The sequence below is a fragment of the Poecilia reticulata genome, chromosome 18 (assembly GCF_904066995.2).
Source record: "Poecilia reticulata chromosome 18, P_reticulata-male-v2, whole genome shotgun sequence".
NCBI lineage: Eukaryota > Metazoa > Chordata > Actinopteri > Cyprinodontiformes > Poeciliidae > Poecilia > Poecilia reticulata.
Window position 1 is genome coordinate 17,979,091 of NC_088847.1, and position 16,781 is coordinate 17,995,871.

The 16,781-nt window shown below is 38.2% G+C and overlaps 1 protein-coding gene and 1 long non-coding RNA gene across 2 annotated transcripts in view; one reads left to right on the forward strand and one right to left on the reverse strand.

Annotated features, from left to right (window-relative positions):
• Positions 1-16,781, reverse strand: part of adamtsl3 (ADAMTS-like 3) — a 126,764-nt gene that overhangs the window by 78,038 nt on the left and 31,945 nt on the right. The gene's annotated exons all lie outside the window — the stretch shown is intronic.
• Positions 13,579-16,182, forward strand: LOC145548469 (uncharacterized). The gene is made up of 2 exons (XR_014084480.1): positions 13,579-14,330; positions 15,815-16,182. It is a non-coding gene; the product is annotated as an uncharacterized LOC145548469 (long non-coding RNA).

Genomic DNA, 16,781 nt, shown 5'->3' on the forward strand with positions numbered 1-16,781 from the left:
GATCTGCAGCACATATTTTACAGCTAAAGCAGAATGATGCATTCATTCATGTTTTAGAACAGCTCTGTTGTTTTGTTGATTGGAGTTTTTTGCAACCACTTCCTGTGATTGCAACACATTTTTTTATTTTGCAAGAGCACTTTATCATTTCCTAAAGTAATGGCCTAAGTCTCTCTTTTTTTTTGCAAAGAGTGATTTTTTTTTTCACAAATCCCTTTGTTTTTTTGCGTTTGTGTGTTTTGGAGTTTACATCATTTGTATGTTTACAGTGTGTATCGTCATTTGCTGTGTTTTTCCAGCCGTCTGCCCCTGTGGGAATGTATTGAAAATGCATAACATCCATCTGGGGACAAAAAACATCCACCATAACTCTTTATTATCATTACTAAGTTTTGCAGATTTTACACTTATGTGGAAGCACTCTGCAGGTGGTTGCAACCTTTATCCGGTCGCTCACAAACAAAACTAAAAAAGGTCATCCAATTCACCTACATTCTGTAAATGGTCTGTGTGGGGGAAAGAGAAACACATTTCCATGTATGGCACCTATCAAAAAGCAAAGAAAATGATTGGCTGTCAAAAAGATAAGCAAAGAATGTTATTCGCCGCCCAGCGACAGGTGCTTTGAGTCTTGTGTTCCAATCAACACAAGACTTTGACCCGGGTTGTCCCAACGCCGCTCTTTCACTTAGCTGACCGCGTCACACAGACTTCATTCAAAGGCCGAAGCTTCAAGAAGCTCTGATGTGACGGATTTGTTCCTGCTCTGTCAAAGCCATGGCGGTGAAGCTGATCGTTCCTCCTGAACACAACAGGCTGATGAGGCCTGTGCAGCGGAAAGGACCTCTGGGCAAGAGGAGCTCCAAAGACTTTTCCACTCCACTGATGGCCTTCATAATGAGCAGGCTGCATGTTGTGGAAACAAAAACTCAGCGTTTTGGACATGGAGATACTCCAGTCAGATGCCCTGCAAGGAGGTGAGGCCAATACTTGCAACACAAGATCTTAAAAAAAGTGGATATTTTTTTAAATGTCTGAGCGTTTCTTTTTAAGCCACACACGTTTAACCCTTGGAGGTCTTTTCATTTTGTCAACATGTTTTCTTTCCAACCTTTATATTATGTAGCTTGTAGCTCTCAACATACTATGTCAAAAATGTATGATTTTCTAACATTTTCAACCCTTTTTCTTGAGTTTAAAAAGTCTTTTCAAGTTCTTTTTTTTAATCATATACACATGAAAATTTGAATTTTCTGAGAAGATAAAAAAAATGTGCAAACATTTTTTTTTGTCAAAAAGTTGATTTCTTTTCCCCTTCTCATGCATACAAAATTGTTGGGATCGCATTACAGGAGAGAGCATCAGGAAATAGTGAAAAACAAACATTAGCTTTTGAATGAATTGAATGAATAAACACCAGCAAAGAAAAAGATGCAAACAGAAATCAAATTCTATGAAGCATGCTTTCAGAATTTGCATTTGGCGTGAATTGCGCAAAAGCCAGAGAATTTTCGATTTCGCTCAAAAAGACACGTGAAAGACTTAAGCACTGGTTACAAAACACAATTGAGGGCAAAAGATAAACAAAGAAGTTTATTGCTGGTGATACAATCTTATGTTAAAGGTTAGGTTTTTCCGTCAGAAACACAGCAATAAAAAGTAACGTTGCATGACGACTTTTATCGGCGCAGACGCAAGCAAGTCCTGCACAGATGTAGGCGAAGGTGCCCGAGTGACGTACAGTGACTCACGGCGGCTGGTCATACTTTCCCCCCACAGTAATGGAACATGCTGACGACTTTCTTTCATGTTTTTCAGGTGCCTGAATCGGTTTCTGGTAAGATGCAGTGAGGCAGACAACTGACTGGCTGTTTCCGTCGCTCAGTCCAGCCGTCTTCTGCTGCCGTTACGGATTTTGGTCCGGATCTCATTCCAGTTGGACAGAAAACATCTCACCTGAGAGCAGTTTGGGAGGCTTCACTAACCCGTCAGGAGAACGAAGCATTAAACCCTCCGAAAGCAACCGAACTCGTCTTCTTAGAGTGGAAGCAAAAGAACTTTTTTCAAAAAAAAAAAAAAAGAAAATGATTTTCTGTAAATATGTAAACTACTTTTCTACTGTATTTATTAAATAGATGTTATTTGACAACGGTCTGAGATTGTGAGTTTTTGTTTTTTTTTTTTAGAATAGTTTTACCTGGGAAAGTAAAAAAAATATGGTTCATGCCAGAATGCCTCATGGTGTATTTTAGGTTAAACGAGATTTACATAGATGATAAAATAAAGATTAGTTTCTCATTTGTTTGAAACCTCTTAGGCAGAAAGCAAGACGTCATATGTAGGCTTCAAATCATTCAGCTCAATTCAATTTGGGATCGTTTTGTGTTGGTTTCACACGGGCAGTCAGCAGAGCGTAAATACGCTCTCGAAGACGGCGAAACAAAGAACAGGAGCTGCAGACAAAAATGCATTTATGATTTAGTGTTTTCGAGAAGATCAGGCAGCTGGAGAGCAGAATCTGTCTGAACTGAAAGCTCAGCAAATGAAGCAGAAGGAAAACATTAAATAAGCAGCCAGAATGAACATAATAGATCAACTAATAACCTTCTTAGATATGAAGTGTCGGGTTTTTCGTTTCTACAAGAATTTGGTCTTCCTTTTTGATACAAACCTGCGGGTTTTTCAAAGTACACTCATTTCACACATTTAAAATATTGCTTTTCCCGCTGTTATTTAGTTTGACCAAACGACGTCTCCGTATGAATAAACATATAGATCACTTCGATCGTCTGTTTCAGCTTGACAAATAATTATGTTTTCTGGCTCTTTGGGTTTTACGATTTGCTCCTTTTGGTTTATTTTAGCACAGACTTATTGCAGCTTTAAATCAAGGATGTGGATTGTGCAACAGCAATAATTTCTGCATGTGAGGAGAAACAAAACATCAGAAACATGACAAAAGGCCCTCTCTGGCCCGGTTTGTTTTGCTGCAGCCACCAGCAGGAAGCTAACGGCCAGTCTGAGCAGAACCTTCCTAACTCATTATTTTCCCTTCTTTTATCCTTTCTTGTGTCCAACTTTTCTTCCTTTTTGTTCCCTCATTACCATCTCTGTGTTTTTCTTTTCCATCCTCCTGATTTCTTCCTTCCCATTAATCAATCAGTAATCTGTCACGACTGCCTTCAGCTGAAGACTCAGAAGATTTTGCCTTGATTTTCTGTTGGTCTAAGATGTTTTAACACCAACAGACTGATCCAAATGTGGTAATAAGGGAGCAGCTATTAATTGGCTTCACTCCTATTTCTCTTGCAGAAGTTTTTTTTTTTTTTGAGTCCAGCTGGATAAGTTTTCTTCCTCTGAGGCTCCGGCACCCCGGTGATCCATCTCAGGATCTGGACTTTTTTTTGTCGTATGTGAAATATGCCGTGCATTGTATCGTTTTACAGATCATCTGCAAGTTTAACTCCTATCGAGAGAAAGTGGAAATCGTTCAAGTACACAATCTGGTAAACTGTCTAGATTACGTTAAAACTTGGATGTTGATAAAATATGAGTGGAACAAAAAGACGTGATTGTTTTTGGAAAAACTGACTTGTTTCTGGTATTTAAAAAGTCTGATAAGCAGGTCAGTGCAGCAGTTCAGGGTGCCTTCACATTGTGAAACATGCTTTCATCACTTATAGACTCGTTTGTAGGCGTTTGTCTCATTGGCAGGAGAATATAGTGGAACTTTTTGATTTTCAAGGAGAAATTGCTTCTTTATTGACAGCCTACCACATCCAAAATGTTAGTAGAATATAACCATAAGTGGTATAAAATGTATTAAAAAAAAAAAAGTTATTTTATGGACCTGTTCACCACCTTGGAAACTTAGGGTGATTAGAGTGCACTATAAACATTGATTGATTGATTGATTGATTGATTGATTGATTGATTGATTGATTGATTGATTTCAAAAGCTTAGGAACTGTTCACTCACTCTGTTGAATCCATGCCACAAAGTTTTAAGGAAGCCATTAAGGCGTAAAGGGGGTCAACCTGGTGCTAGGAGAGTGTACCTAATAAAGTGGCCAGTGAGTGTATCTGCTTCAGTTCATCAACTGATGTAGTTTTGTCTCCTGCCAAAGTTTAAAGAAAAAAAAAGACAAATATTTGTGCCTAAAGAAGATTGATGGCAGGAAGCTTATTAAAGTGTGTGAACTCCTGGTCCAGTCACGGTTCCGCAGGACGACAAACTGAAACCAGGCGCATCCTGGACCTCGTCTCTGACTGGGCTCAAAGACAAATGGATCAAATCCATCATGTGGTCTCACATTGAGAAATCCATCTAAAAGTTATGAATTTCCACATTTTTTTCCAAGAGGGGAGTTTCGGTATATGTAATTACATCTACATCTAAATTGAGTCTAAGTGATATAAATGGACCAGGATCGTAGTCAAGACTTCGTGCTTGCGGCTGATTTGCACTTCATCTTGTTAGATGAATGCAGTTGATGCAAGACATTTTCTAGTGTCACAGATTTATCACTGGAAACCATCCTGAAACCACAGGCCGCCTGCTATTAGTCCGATCCGTAGGCCCATCTGTTGATCCGCTCAGTGTTTTTAAATAGCTACGATTGCTGACTTTTATCAGTAACGAACCTGCGTGTCATCCAGAGGGATGAACGGCCCTCTAAGTGTGTTTTGGAGAACCAGAACTCTGCGCACACAGCCATCTGTCGTCCTCCATCATTTCAGTTCGCAGAAGGATTACAACAGACAGCTGGGTGGCACAATTACAGCCATCCACACATAGCAGGCCAACAAGTTCACACTGCAGGACATGTGTGCTGCTGCAGGACTGATTTAGCACAGCACGGTGATTTCACACATAAAGGTGACTGTCACCAGGTGATTGATGGTGACCGTCTCAATGGCCTGTTGTGTGGGCACAGCAGAAAGTCTCTGTACTCTGAACTTTCAGTCAAAAGTTAGTGGAAATCAAAATAGCAGAGAGAACCCAAGTTTAATTTGTAAGGAACCTCTATATAGACACAGGTGCCTTCAAGTAGCTTTTTCAAGCTAAATCCAGTCAAAAATCTGCTACACCACTGTTGTGACTTTTTTACACTTATATGTTGTTCAGTATGATAAGTGACTGATTTACAATTATATGTTAAGCATAAATTACATGATTATTATTAATTGAATTGAACATGATTGTATATAATTACAAGGATGAAGTGAAATATATTTAAGTGCAAGACATGATTTATTTGAATAGAAGAAGTCTTTTATTTTGAAGAATGCTTAAGTATCTGGTTCTGTTTTGTCACTATCTTGCTTTGTTGATATTTTGGTTGTCTTGGTTACGAACTGCTGTTGCCGTTATCAGTTGTCGCCGTTTTCGCTCTTCAATAAAGAACTGAACAGAAAAGTTCAGTAAAAGACATACGAGCCTCCGTTTTGTTTGAAGAAGCTTCACTCCGTAACAACCACTGTAGCACCAACTACACGTTAGCTTAAATGCTATGGGGAGGTTACATGTTGTAGGTGAGACAATCTATAACTTCATCGAGATCTCAGAAGGTCCTGATTAACACCACTCACGAAAAGTTACGGATGTTTGGTTTCTAGGTGAAATTTATTGAAAAAGTTCAAGCTACAATCATATCACATCATAAAAGTTGGACATTTAAGTTGAAGTATCCTATTGTGTGCTTGAAACAAAATCCAACAACAGTGGTGGATATGCCACAACAAATAAATGTTTCAATAACGTGTCATGTGCCGTTGAGCATCAATTACAGCTCGACGATGACGTCTTATGCGGTTCACAAGTCAACTTATTGTCTGCTGAGACATGGCGTCCCATTCCTCTTGAAGCACCACTCTCAGGTCATTGAGCTTCTTTGCTGCAGAGTTGCTAGGCTTTACATATCAACTCAGCTGCTATGAGATTTAGTACAGGCCTCTTACTATGGGGAAACCACAGGCCACTCCATTTGACATACCCTAGTCTACCGGCTGCTGTTCCCCAATGATGTGACCTCAATGGGCTAAAGCTTTGTCGTCCATTAAGAAGAACTTAGGCACAATGTCTGGATTGGTGATGTTTTTCAGGTAATATGGGCTTGTCACTGTAAAACTGACAATGTGTAGGTTGGTTGTGTGTTGACTAGACACACCAGCTTACTCTGCAACACTACAGCCACCAAAAGCCCAACTGGTGAAGACAGAGACTGTTTTACAGCACTCAGTCATTCCTTGACATCCCCAACATTTCTGGTCAGTATAATTGGACTTTTATCAGGGAACAGCACTGATGTCCACTGGCCCCTACATCAGTGTGGCCAAAGAAAATCCACTTCCACTTTCTCTGTGTCTGTGTTGCAACCTGCTGACGACACTCAAAACTCAGTGACCCCTTCCGTCTGAAAACATCCTGTTTATAGCCTCGCAGCGGCAACATACTACGAATCAGTTATTGGGTCATGTCTCGTTGTCAAAACAACCTTCATTGTTCGCTTAATTTAGAGTTTGTTCAGGAGTTTTGTTTTTAGGCCGACAGCCAAGGAGTTTTGTTTGTTTTGTGTTGTTTGTCTCCAACTTGTAGGAGATTCTGGTGCAGATCCTGAATCACTGGAGAGACTATAGATTTCTTTTGCCTCCTGGATGCCTTATCCTCCACCCTGAGAAACAGGAGAGTGTCACTGGGATGCCTTGATGTACCTTGTCACCACTGCAACCCAACAATACATTCTCAAGTCCTTTTTCTGACTCCAAGTCAAGTTTCAAGTCATTGAGGGAAAAGTCTAAGTCTCCACTCCACTCTGGCGATGTTCTCTGACTCGTTAGTAAATTGGTACCCAATCCTTTTCGCTGTAAAATCGTCAGCATAAAAAAAACCCAAAAAAAACAAGAGTATGCAGCTAGATAATAAACAACCCGTCTATGATAGTAAAACAGGTTATCTTCCCAGAGGAAACAGCACAGAATCCTCCAAAGGGAGGCAAGCTTTATTAATCTGACTAAACAAAGGTTTGGAGAGTCTACCTCTCTTTACTCAAGTACTTCTCGAATAGTAGGACTCATGGACGGATGAATGTTCCTTTTTGATTTATTAATAAATGAGTTTATACAGGCATTACGATTAGAAATACACTTTTTGGTTCATCAGTGCCCGTAAAAAAGTATGTTCTTTGCTAATATTTTAGCACATTGCTTTTTCTGTCCGTGTAAAATTAACAACAAAAAACAGCATCAATAAAAGCTGTTTTTTAACTATTTTCTAATCACTACAGGCACTGGCTGAAGCATTTAACCACCAGAGGTAGGAAATAAATACAGGAGCAGTGTCTGACTGAAACGAGAAACACTCATTATAACAACATTTATATCCCATTAAAACCAGAATATGTTCTGGTTTGAATGAGAAAGGTTGTAACGGCGAAATGGCAACACCTTGCAGGATGTTTAAGGGTCGTCTACTACAAACAGAGTTTGTTCAGAGTCAGATTTATGCCCTTTACCTCGTAATCTGTCAGAGGAACTATTTTTATATCTTGTTATAATGAGAAAGTTTCTCGTTTTAACGTGTTTTGTCTTTCTAATGAGAAAGCTTCTTGCTTTAACACGATACTCCTCCTGTATTTATTTCCTGGCTCTGGCAGTTAAATGCTGTTATATATGTAACAGGAAAAATCTGTTAACATCAAAACTTTTCTTTTTTCCTGTGACAGCATTTGATATTTCCTTAGTTCTGCCTTCTATTCATATAAAGCTCACATTTAGAGCTGTCATTAAGGAGAACAAAACATGAAAACTTATTGCTTCTTACTTTTTCAGCTGTAGAATATAACTTTATAATATTTAGGGTAGCAATGATGAATCCCACAAAATTTTTCTTTCTATGAATTACCGTATTTTTCAGACTATAAGCCGCTACTTTTTCCCCACGCTTTGAACCATGCGGCTTATAGCCCAGTGCTGCTTTTCTGTGGATTTTTCTTCAACCACCAGGGGGCGCTTTAGCAGGAAGCGAATCATTGGAAGTCAAAATTGTAAATCAAAGAAGAAAGCGCTCATTTTCATTTAGAACAAGCGTATGCTAGCAGCAGGTATGACGGAGAAATGTTTTCAAACTCATACCCCCTCATTATGGAAACAACATGTAGAAGTTCATGCAGCTTTTAAGTTGAAGGTTATCGATCTGGCACTCGATAGCCGCTGCACATAAGCTCGGCGTGAACGAATCCATGGTTCGGCACTGGAGACACAGGGTTGCGTCCTTTATTGCAGATTTAGTGTCCTTGTGGAAAACCGAGAGTGGCGGCGATACCAGCGGCTTATAGTCCGGTGCAGCTTATATATGTTCGTTTCCAGTTAAAAAAAAAAGAAAAAGAAAAAACTTTGTGGGTGCAGCTTATAGTGAGGTGCGCGCTATAGTCCGGAAAATACGGGTACCTATAAGCAGTTTTTGTCAGACGTCCCAGAGGGCCAATGCAGTAAATGCCGTTTCCCTTGTAACAGAGCAAAAACAAAACCAACAAGCTGTTAGCCTGACCACACATCACTAAAGGCCAAACAAATTGATCCTTCAGGGTGTTCAGCCAGGAGATCTGCAGGCAAAATGAAACCCAACGGAGGGCTTTCAATAAGTAAAGGCCCTCTTCTCAAAACACCGAGATTTCTCTCGCTGTGTTTCCAAATCTGTTTTTCCTGACATCAGATTCTACTATGAAAGCCTCAGTCTTCTCCAAAGTGCTGTTTGCGGTCACCATCGAATTACTGGTGCATTCCTATTCCCAAATTAAGCCCCTCATTTGAGGAGATGCCCGGCCATCGACAGCTTTAATTTCCACAGTCTGTGGCATTCTCAGGGCCTGATCTCATCTGTCTGGCAGTCAAAAAGAAAAAAAAGAAAAGAAAAGCAAGACATGCTGCCCTGCATGTAGCATGGCGTTTCTAAGCGCTCAGCTCCATGATCCACATTAATATTCCTCCACATTGCAGGAGGCGAGCTTCACACTGGCGGCAATATGGAAAGAAATTGGGATCTTTGCCAGTGCTTTTTTTATCAGCTACATATTTTTCCTAAATGTATTTACAATTTAGTGTGTGCACAATGGTGGCTGCATCCTTCATCACTTCAGAGATGAGGTCAGACTATAGAACCCACATTCTTTAAATTAAAATACAAACCTTTTGAGATTGGATCTAGTTTTATAAAGCTATTTTAAAAAAAAAAAAAAACTTTGCGGTCTGACAGCTTTGGTTTTCTGTTAGTTTTAAACCTATCACTGAGTTTATAGCATTCAGATTGGCTCTTGACTGAAACGCTGGGGAATTTCCTTACTTTTTTAATCAATTTGACGTATAAACGCCTATTCCCTGAATTCAAACAGTGTTTGGTGCATGCCGGTACATTTACCATGACACACTCTACGCTCCATCCTGTTCTTAAAACCGGACATTCTTGGGTGAGGTAAGACCACTAAAATCAAATCCAGTCTCTGCAGTCCTGATCCCTGTTTATGAACTATTTGCACTAACGTGCAATTATCGTTTCCTCCATTCTAAGAGGCCTGTCCGTGCTGAAAAGCATCCCCATACTTACGCCACCATGCTTTAAACATAGATAAGAACTACGGCCTGTTGCTTCAACCAATGAATCCCTGCAGTTCTGTGAATCTGAACATGCGATTTCATCCACTTACTGCAAATTGAGTTTCTGATGAAACAGTTTCTTTCAGCCTGTTTATGGTGCGACAGATAGATAGCATGTTGAATTGTTCTGTTTTGGATCCTCTGTACATTCACCGTCCGGTGATCAAACGTCCCCGTCTTCTACAGTGGGAAGGTGGAATTACCGTAATATACAGTTCTGGGAAAAAATGAAGAGCCCTCTGCACTGAAGCCTGTTAAAAACCTCCTGGTTATTCCACCGAATATTCCCGAGTTAAAACGTTAGTTTTGTTGTTTCTAAATGAACATTAACTTGTTCTGTTTGCATTATTTCAGGTCTGAAAGCGCTGCATATTTTTCGTTATTTTAACTATTTCTCGTTTTCTGCAAATAAATACTGAATTTTTTTCTTGGAATTCTGGAGACATGTCAGTAGTTCATAGAATAAAGAACAATGTTCATTTTACTCCAACATAAACCTATAAAAAGCAAAATCAGATAAACTAATCACTTTAAGTGGTCTCTTAATTTTTTTAGAGCTGCATTTGTTTTTATTGGTTTGTTCATTAGCTTCATTAACAATAAATAGAGTTTTTGATTACGGTTTATTCTTATAATGTGTGATCAAAATGAATATTAATCCTGGGAAACATACAGAAATCTCCTTACACTTATGTATTTGGGGGAAAAAAGATTGCTTTATTGAACAGTAAAAATACATTCTTAAGTCTGATTTGGGATCATGAGATTGACATAACTGATAGATTATGAAACTGTTTGGTTCATGAACATAATATAAATTCCTCCCACTAGACACACTGTGTATGCGTGAAGAGACAGACAGTTAAACACAAATCGACTTAATCCCACTTATACTCTTTGACAGATGCCTGTGTGCATCTGGCAGGGAGTCAGAAAAAATGTTTCATCAGCTTCCTTCATCCTCGTCTCTGGTTGAACAGAAAGAACTTTAAACTTTGGAGATTATATTGTAATTATTGGGAAAACCTCGTTGGAATTTATGTCAGTATAGGGCTGACCCTGAATTACCTCAAGTCATAAGAATGAAATGCGCATTAGGTAAACATTTGAATCTGGAAGTCCACTGAAGATCCATAAGCAGAGCAAATGCTGAGAAGTTTGATTTATTATATGTCAGATATTGTTGCAGAACTGTTTGTAGAAACGTTTCCAATCATTAATGTTTATGCCAAGTAAACTACAGCACCTCCACGCCTGTTTACGTCCACAGTAAGAAGGTTGAAAAGCCTTTTATTGAAATGTATAATTTCACACTGAATCGTTTAGAATAGAGTAATATTTCATCTGTGTAATTGGGGGGAAAAAAATCACAGGTTTTTATGAAGTCACTGTTGCCACAAATATTGGAAAACCTGCTGTCAACAGAAAAGCACTTTTTTCCAGTCTGTCTTCTCATCCAGTAAACTTGGAGCATTCAGAGAGGATCTTTGACAATTACTCTTTGCACAGTGTCTCCAGATAATAATGTCAGTGTTGATTTTACATTTTTTGGTTCTGCCTTGGATCATTATCCTGTTGAAAGATTCAATAATTGCCTACATCTACTTTTGTGGTAGAAACCAGATGTAGGAAAAGTTCCCAAAAATGTATTCAAGTAAGAGTAGCACTACCTAAACATATTTTTGCTCAAGTAAATGTAAAAAGTAGACATTTGGAAATCACTTGATTTAAAAAAAAAATTGACAGAAAAGCTAATCGGAATATCTGATTTAATATTTAAAAACAATGTCAGACATAAAAATCTAATTGTGCAAATTTTAGTATTTTAAAGACTAAATTGAAGAAATGAATGCAAGTAACCAACAATTACAAAATAATGAAACCAAACACTTTTCCAAATCAAACTTTGACAACATAAAACGCATAAAAGAAACTCAGCAGCACCTCCAGTGACACCATCTACTGTTATGTTACGTATATAAATGCTTCAAAATGCTCACCATACAGAAAATAACATTAAAGCAACAAAGCTTGTGCACAAACAGGAAGTCTCACTTCGACATAAACTGCAGCTGTTTGCATATGGTGCATTTTTGGGTTAAAACCAGTGGTGGAGAAAGTACTCAAAAAATGTACTTAAGTAAAAGTACAAATACACAGACAAAAATGTACTCAAGTAAAAGTAAAACTACCACATTAACATTTGTACTTAAGTAAAAGTAAAAAAGTACTGGCTTTTAAAAACACTTAAGAATTAAAAGTAAAAGTACTTGCTGAATGGATTACCTAATCGCTAATATCATTAAGTGTACCGATCGTATTAATTTTAATACATTAGAAATGTTTAATGAACAATGTCACAGATAAAGCATGTTTTTATTATGTTTACTCTGTGTAACATAGTTTAGACTTAGATATGTGATTCTATGCATCATATATTTCAGGGATGGAAACATCTCGTCTCCTGTCCTAACATAGCATGAACTTCACTTTTTTTTTTGCCACTGGTGGCTTTTATTTTGAAAGAAATCCAACAGAAAGGGGATGGAAAGAAGGTGGGTGGGAGAGGACATGGAACTAAGGAGTCACATAGCAGAATTGTAGTCAAGACGACCTACCCAAGAAGACCAAGTCAAGACCAGCACCTCGCGCTACGTGACACAAAAAAATTTAGTTTTACCTATCAAAATTGCTTCTCAAATTGATCTGAAAGATCCACATTCCCATAAAACACCTAGATATTAAATACTTAGAGCTGAAATAAATTTAATCGGTAAAGATCCATCCAGAAGAATCGGACCGTTCCTGAATGTCATATCAATGCAGACTTTGGTACCAGCGTTGTCCCATATATGCGACACCTCAGTCAACACCTCCACACAATAATTCAGCGCATGAGTGACAACTTTTTCTCATCGCAGATGCAACATCAGTCAGTACAGCTAGCTTTGCTAGCATCACGTCCACGGAGCTTACCTTTCTTTAAGCTTTCCTTCCAAGTGACCAAGGGCGTAGGAACAAGTTTATCATTGGGGGGGACACATATCGTAAACTTGAAAGATCCGTAAACAGCTTGAGCAAAAATGTCAAACAATGGTGTTATCAATGTGTTACTCTAATCTGACCCCTTGTAACCCGTAATCTAACTATTTACAATCCAATAATCAGATTAAAATTACCTATCCAAGTTAAGTATTTGTGATTATTTTTAGAAAACACATATTGTTGCTTCTTTTTCCTTGGGGAAAAAGAAGCAACAATATGTGCTTCTTTTTGGAGGGAAAAGAGTTGATGGATGAATTTTTTATTGAGTGATCAAATTACTCTTTCAAAGTAACTATGCCATCCATGGCAATAAACTAACTACACTATAAATCATATGTGTGTTGACCTGTCACAATAACAAATTATGATTTTTGATAAACAATAATTTTAGACCATTTTTAAGTAATAAATGTTAATGGGAAAATTATAATGCAAGAACACAATCTGAAAGATCAGTAAACTTAAAATTATAATGAACATTTAACATTGCAACTGGAAGACATCTCAAATATCCAAAATAAATAAACAAAATGACAAAAATAAAATGAATTTTGAAGTCTTTGTAAATAAAACTTTCCTTCAAAAAAAGGTTTAGCTGAGACCAAAGCACCAACCTGAAAGCTTTTATCATACAGTTTTTTTGTAGAAAGAAAGAGAAATAAAAAGAGAAGTGATAAATCATGCCAATGGAAATTATTGAATTTGTTTTAATTAATCATGAGCACGTAGCTCGGATCATTGTGCGCGTTGAAGCGGACACGCAGCGGCACGAGCTGACGCCGCCGCATGCGCAGCGTGTCGCAGCGCTTCGTGCATCTCTGGATCTTTGCAACTCGGTGCGGATCACGCGCGCCGCTCTCCCAGGCTAATCTGTTGCTAAGAGATGAGTGTGTTAACCAAGTTCCACAAAGTTCCATAAAGTAAACGTTTGAGAAATAGCAGAAGAAATCCTATGTTTTTTGAACAATAACAATTTTTTGTCGCTAATCTGTTGCTTAGAGATCAGTGTGTTTACTGGTAACCAAGAGCCACGAAGTGAACTTCAGATATTTACTTTAGCGTAATTTGCCAACGGTAAATGTCTTGTATCTAATCAGGTAAGCGTTATTTCAAAAGAGCTTTTGTTTTATAAACTACTTGTTAATAATTTGGTTTTAAGAGATAAGCGGGGGTTTTTCTGGTAACGAACTGCCACGAAGTATAAATCGAGATTTTTACTTTTGTGTTGAATGTGTGTTTAATATAGCCTATTTGCCATTAATGACAAAAAAAAATTACTTTTCTGCAAAATTGACCAACTGCACAATTCTTGTTAGTGTAAAATAAGTGGTATTTCAAAAGAGCGGGAGAAACATTATACATTTTTATCAATAAGAATTTTTTGTTGCTACGCTGTTAATCTGTTGCTTAGAGCTGATCGCGTTTTCTGGTAACCAAGGTCCACAAAGTTCCATAAAGTAAACGTCTGAGAGATAGCAGAAGAAATCCTATGTTTTTTGAACAATAACAATTTTTTGTCGCTAATCTGTTGCTAAGAGATGAGTGTGTTTACTGGTAACCAAGAGCCACGAAGTGAACTTCAGATATTTACTTTAGCGTAATTTGCCAACGGTAAATGTCTTGTATCTAATCAGGTAAGCGTTATTTCAAAAGAGCTTTTGTTTTATAAACTACTTGTTATTAATTTGATTTTAAGAGATAAACGGGGTTTTTCTGGTAACGAACTGCCACGAAGTATAAATCGAGATTTTTACTTTTGTGTTGAATGTCTGTTTAATATAGCCTATTTGCCATTAATGACAAAAAAAAATTACTTTTCTGCAAAATTGACCAACTGCACAATTCTTGTTAGTGTAAAATAAGTGGTATTTCAAAAGAGCGGGAGAAACATTATAAATTTTTATCAATAAGAATTTTTTGTTGCTACGCTGTTAATCTGTTGCTTAGAGCTGATCGCGTTTTCTGGTAACCAAGGTCCACAAAGTTCCATGAAGTAAACGTCTGAGAGATAGCAGAAGAAATCCTATGTTTTTTGAACAATAACAATTTTTTGTTGCTAATCTGTTGCTAAGAGATGAGTGTGTTTACTGGTAACCAAGAGCCACGAAGTGAACAAAAAGCAGAGCACAAACATTTCTAATGCAACTATTGCCCACATTAAAAGTAGGCTTTTTCCTAAAATAAGCTTTTTAGCTATTTTGTTTATTTATTAACCATGTTTAGCACACTGAATGGAGGAAGTCAATGTAAGACAACATGCTAGTTATAGCCCACATGCCACTGGCTGCATTTAGGCTAATATTACCATTATTCGATCTTGATATTGCATATCAAGATCGAATCAAGTATAAGCTACAGAACAAAGACAGAAATATTTACAAAAAGAGATGTTTAAGCAGAATCATTGCAAAGGCAGAAATTAGAAAAAAAAAACACAATTTATCTTCAACTCCTAGAACTGGCTTTAATTCTTGAGTTAAAGGAATTCTATTAAAAAACAGAAACACCTGCTTTACAAGCAGACTTAAAATGTTCCTTTCTGTGAGCATCCAATGTATCATCTGATATTGTTCGGACAGGTTCAGATCTGATATCACTTGCCTTGTTAAATTTCCTGTTCCTAAGTTCTCTGACGAGGCCCAGAAATTTGATAACGAGTCAGATTTCTAAGTTTTAAAATGTTATCAGAAAGGTAGAAAGTTTGCAAATTATTTTCCTTACACTTTACAGTTATGCAGCACTTTGTGTTGATCTGAAGTAATCATCTTTGTTGTAAAATATCTTGGAATTTGTGGCTGCAGCATTGCTAATGCTAGAAATAGTTATGGGATGTGAGCACTTCTGCACATCATGGTGCTTGTTAGAGAGCCCTAAATATTGTATGTTTATGTTATTTCCCTCAGTTACTCAACATATACTGTTACAGAAACTCACAGTTTCAGTGTTGGGGTCACATTGTATTTGGGAAACGTTTGATAGTTGTGCACATAAGAAAAAAATAATGTAGTTTACTGCTAGGTGAAACGCTAGTTAAAATCAAACCTACTTAGAGATACTCAGACAATGTGTATATATATTTATTCATATTTATATAAATTCCCTTCTCACCCTTCCGCAGGTGGACTCTTCCATCCTCTGAGCTCGGGTCCTCTACCAGAAGCCTGGGAGCTTGAGGGTTCTGCACAGTATCTTGGCTGTGCCTAGAACCTGACATTTCTGGACTGAGATGGCTGATGCTGTTCCTGGGATCTGTTTTAGCCACTGTTCCAGTTTGGGGGTGACTGCCCCGAGGGCCCCGATGACCACAGGCACTACCACAGGTCCCTGCGCTCCTCGGCCCTGTAGACACAGGGTGAATCCTAGCAACCTGCGGCCTCTTTGCCGGGAGCACCGGATGCCACCTGATGGTGTAGACCCGCCGATTTCTGCCAGGATCAGTTTGGTAAATGCGAGGTCGCTGACAAATAAAACTTTCGTCATTAGGGATTTCTTTTCCTCTTATTGATTGGATGTTTTATTAACAGAATCATGGACAAGTGGTTTGGTGACTCCAGCATTTTTAATGAACTTGTACCGTGGTACTGCGGCTATTTTAATGCTCCAAGGATGTCGGGGTCCGGTGGAGGTATAGTGACTGTTTTTAAAAGCAGTTCTACTTGTAAACAGTTGCCTCTGGCCTCGTTTAGTAGCTTTGAGATCAGCCTATTTGAACTCGGCAGCTCTCACACTGTGCTGTGTGCAGCGGTCTATCGGCCACCGAAGTACAACAAAAACTTTATAAATGACTTTTCTGATTTCCTGGCTGATATTATGCCAAGGTATGACCGAGTTCTCATTGTTGGTGATTTTAATATTCATGTCTGTCGTCCTACTTCACCTATGGCTCAGTCATTTCTTAATGTTACCGATTCTTTTAATTTTGTGTAGTCAGTTTGTAATTTAGTGATTGGTGACTCATTATTTTCAGACCATATGCCTGTTTTATTTGAGACAACGCTGTCCTGTGCTAAAGCTAAAGCACGTGCTGCAGCTCGGTTCTGTCATGTTCTTAACCCTTCTACTGATGGTCAGTTTTCTTCTGTTTT